Source organism: Panicum virgatum, chromosome 2N, assembly GCF_016808335.1.
Source record: "Panicum virgatum strain AP13 chromosome 2N, P.virgatum_v5, whole genome shotgun sequence".
Taxonomy (NCBI): domain Eukaryota; kingdom Viridiplantae; phylum Streptophyta; class Magnoliopsida; order Poales; family Poaceae; genus Panicum; species Panicum virgatum.
Genome location: NC_053146.1, coordinates 37037307 through 37041388, shown reverse-complemented (window position 1 = coordinate 37041388; position 4082 = coordinate 37037307). Strand labels below are relative to the sequence as shown.

The 4082-nt window shown below is 46.4% G+C and overlaps 1 long non-coding RNA gene across 1 annotated transcript; it reads left to right on the top strand.

The window, feature by feature from the left end:
- The first annotated feature begins 846 nt into the window (after window positions 1-846).
- LOC120660329 lies at window positions 847-3354 on the top strand. The gene is made up of 2 exons (XR_005669527.1): window positions 847-1071; window positions 1174-3354. It is a non-coding gene; the product is annotated as an uncharacterized LOC120660329 (long non-coding RNA).
- Window positions 3355-4082: the final 728 nt, after the last annotated feature.

Below are 4082 nucleotides of genomic sequence, written 5' to 3'. Positions count from 1 at the left end.
GTTGCAATTGATCTATTTTCGTTGTTGCAATTAGTTTTCGCGGAACTACAACCCATGGCAGTTCGCCGGAGCTTCGCCGGAATCGAGCTACAATCCACCGTTTTCAAATCCGAGGGCATGGTTAGAGAGAGGAGGACGAGTGGATTCGATTTTCGGGCTTCCCGATGGGGGCTGCTGTTGGAAAAGGAGGGGGCCATGGGGCAGCCATGGATGATATTCTGGAGCTCGTAGGGAGCTCTGCACAGGAGGGGATAGCAAAAGGCTAGGCTTGGGGATGGTAGAGGAGGGTCATAGGGTGCTCACTGTCGAAAGAATCGAGTTGTAGTGGCCTAAAGCGGGAGATCAACGAGGGGCAGGTTCCTCTGTACGTACGCTAACAGAGGAACAGGAAGAAGACGAGCAGAGAGTCGGGACCGAGGGCACCGAGGGCGTGGGGGCACGCGGGGCCCGGGGAAGGGGGCCGCGCGCAGGATGGGGAGGCGCGTGGGGGATCGAGGTCGGGGGCGCGGGGGAACGGGAGCGGGGGAGGCGCGCGGGATCGGGTTGGTTGGTTCGGGAGTTTGGGGGTCTGTGTATTTTCTATAGCAAATGCAACAATGTGTATTTTAGATCCTATATATATATAGTAGCTCTATTTAGTACCTTGAGTATAGAATAAGCTATTCCATACCCGAGCCACCAGCCAGCGTCCGACCGGACCACCCCACGCACCCGGTTTTGCCCGCGCGGCCTCGCCCCGGTCTGCGTCGCGCGCGGCTCTACCCCACACGGCCCCACCCACCCACTCCCATGACGGGTTTACTACCCCCAAAACCGCCCACGCCCGCACCACCCTGCCGTCGCCGCTCCCTCACCCCGACGAATTGCTGTGCCGCACCACCCTCCCGCGACACGCGACGCCGTGCTCATCCTCCCGGCGCGCTCGACGCCGCACCCTCCTCCCGGCACCTCACCCTCCTCGCTCCCTCCTACCGGCGCCCCTCCCTCCTCCCGACGGAGCTTCGTCCTCCCACGCAGCTCGACGCTGCTCGTGCTCCTCGCGACCTCCTCCAGCGCCGGTGGCAAATCCAGGTACAAACTCTTCCAGCCCTCCCTCTTCCAACTCCTCCTTGCAACACCCCTTCCCATTCTTCTAAATACCCTGTTCATCTAGATCTGCTAATCCTGATCTAGGATTTTAGCGGGGGAGGAGGACCCTGATGGAAGCAAACTTTATGCATCTGCAGGCTATGGATAGATGATTTAGTAAATTTTTAGTTACTCAGAATTCAGAAAGTTAGATATTGCAGTAATTTTTTGAAGAAATAAACCATATCGATAGATTGAATCATTTGAAAAAAAATTTAGTCTGAATACTAAGGATGTCACTGAAGTAAATTAAGAAAGCAATTGAACTATCCTTATGATAAGGAGGTACATGTGGAGACATGCTGATTTGGTACTAAGCACTTTGATCGCATATGTATTCTGTGCTTTCTCTAATAGGGAGATGCAGAGGGACACTCCTTTAATTTTGTCAATCTTATATTTTAGCAGCACAAGGCTTCAAGTTTTTTATACCAATTTTAAAGACTGACACCATTCTCCACTTCACAAATTGTTCAAGTTCTAGAGTTCATTGGGATGAAAGAAAACATGTTTTCATTGTGCTTTTGGTACTGAACTACTGATAATCTGATGTAATGACACTTTTTCTGTATCACAATTTATTCGTGTGCCTTATGAATTTTGTTCGATTTTTACTCTGAACATTCCGTGCTATTTTCTCTGCGCCAGAAATTCAATGAATTACTCGCCAATTGTATCCTACCAGAAAGTATTTTGAAGGTGACTCAATGCTTCTAATCACCACATATGTATTTCTGCTTTATGGCAACAGAACATAACTACAGATTAATACCTCTACTAAATTTGGACTCTTCATGCCTTATCAACGCACCGACCTTATGGCTTTAATTCTTGTTTGCATTACCGATGAAGAATATATCAGACTTGATAAATAAAGGTGCTTGCAATCTTTCAACTGAAGCCAAAATCTTTCAAATTAGTAATCAGGGAGTAGGCTAGATTTTTATTTTATATATATAACCTTAAGTGTAGCTACATCTGTATGCAAATGGAAGTTCACTGCATGAAGGAGTTGACTTGATCATATGTGGTTCTTAGCATGACACAGTTCGGTTATTCATATATAGCTCTTCAGTCAGTTTACATCATTCTTGGATTTGATTCAGTTTACCTTGAAGAGGGTAAGCATCAATAGTTTGTTTGTCTTAATGCGTCCTTGTCTGTTGACAGTTCAACTAGTTTATGATGATTTGGCAGTGCAGCATCTTCAGGTGTGTCCAGCTGAAAGGGGTCAGGTATTTGAAGGGTAATAGCTAGACCTCTTTCCCAGTAACGCGTACTAATTTTTATTTGAATACCACTGTTCTTTGAATGCTGATGCTGCCCTGTCCTCTGTCTGCCACATAACCTTAGGTGAATATCCGGATGCCATGTCGAAGCTTACAGAGACGGACCTCAAGTTTCTTTTTCCACATCTAACTGCTGACAGATATGTACAGACATGAGCAGAGATGGGAGTTCTTCTATTAGGACATGATAGGAGTATGCTTTGCTTCTTTGCGGCATACTATGTGGTGTGTCAGTGATATACATGATGGACTTCTTGTTTCACGAATTGTGAGGCCTGCCGTCGGCGGCTGAGCTCGCCAGTAGCTGTTGTCAACCTATACTAAGATTTCAAATTAAAAAATCATGGTGTTGATGCAATAATGATAGCTCCTGCATCCAAATTGCATCACTAACCTGATCAAGCAAATCTCTTGACCCATTAATGACTGCCGCCAGGGACAGCCTCGTGAGATACAGGGACGGCCTCTCCAGCGGATGCTCTGCGAGCGGCGAGCCTATTTCCCATTCTAATATTCCTCTTGTGTGCAGATCAAAGATTCTTGTAGAGATGGATTGGCTGGGATTATCATTCACTGAAGGCAAATCTCTCAATTATTGGTTGGGATTTATTTTCCAATATCTGCTGTTTTACTCCCTTATGTGGTCGCATGGTTTCACTGCTGGGTTGACTGGATCGACCCTGGTGCCGATGCCAATTACCAATTAATGAGTTGTGGCAATGTGCATACTTGCAACAACGTGCCATGAGGCCCCCAATCTTTGCTGGCTTTAACCTGAAATGGTCTTGGCAGGGACAGGGAGGTCTATTTGTATCTCTCTTTTATTCTAACTAGTACTGAGGCTAGCGTCAAACTATTGTATTCAAATTGGAAATATACTTACGAATGAGATGAACCATTTGCGACTAAGTTATTGTATTTGCATTTCCAATTTCTAGTTTTTGAGACCACGCTAATGTTGGTGTAAAGCATTTGTATTCAAACTGGAAAAGCTAGTTTATTGTATTTATAGTTAATGCTAGTATGGGAAAAAATAGTCAATGCTTGCTAAAACATTGATGAGTACGAAGTGTTTTCCGTATGTATACCACCGCTCAAACACGTCTCTGCATCAAAGAAAACAAGGTCCTCACCGTGACTAATGCAAGCTTCATCGGGTAACGCAATCGCAGGCTTCCCCTCTCCCCAGCCTCGTTCACGCGGCGGTAGTGATCAAAGGTCAGCAACAGCCCCACGGGGGAGTGCGCAGCAATGGCCCCACGGGGGAGAAATGCGTGCTTGGACCGTGGCACCTCGGAGAAAACTGGCCGGGAGTTGGTGCGCGCGCAGGTGCTGGGTCGCTGGTTGGCTCGGGTATGGAAAGCGGTGTGTGTGTGTATATATATATATATATATATATATATATATATATATATATATATATATATATATATATATATATATATATATATATATATATATATATATATATATATATATATATGCGTGCTATTCTACATCCTAGGCGTAGAATAGTATTCTACACCCAACTGACCCATTCAGCCCACAAACCAACCAGCTAATCCAAACCCGGCTCCCACCACCCAGCCAGCCCACCCCTCCCGACCCGACCCCCAAGCTGTCCAGCTTCTGCGTTCAGCGAGCATGAGCCGCGAGCGCGCGCAG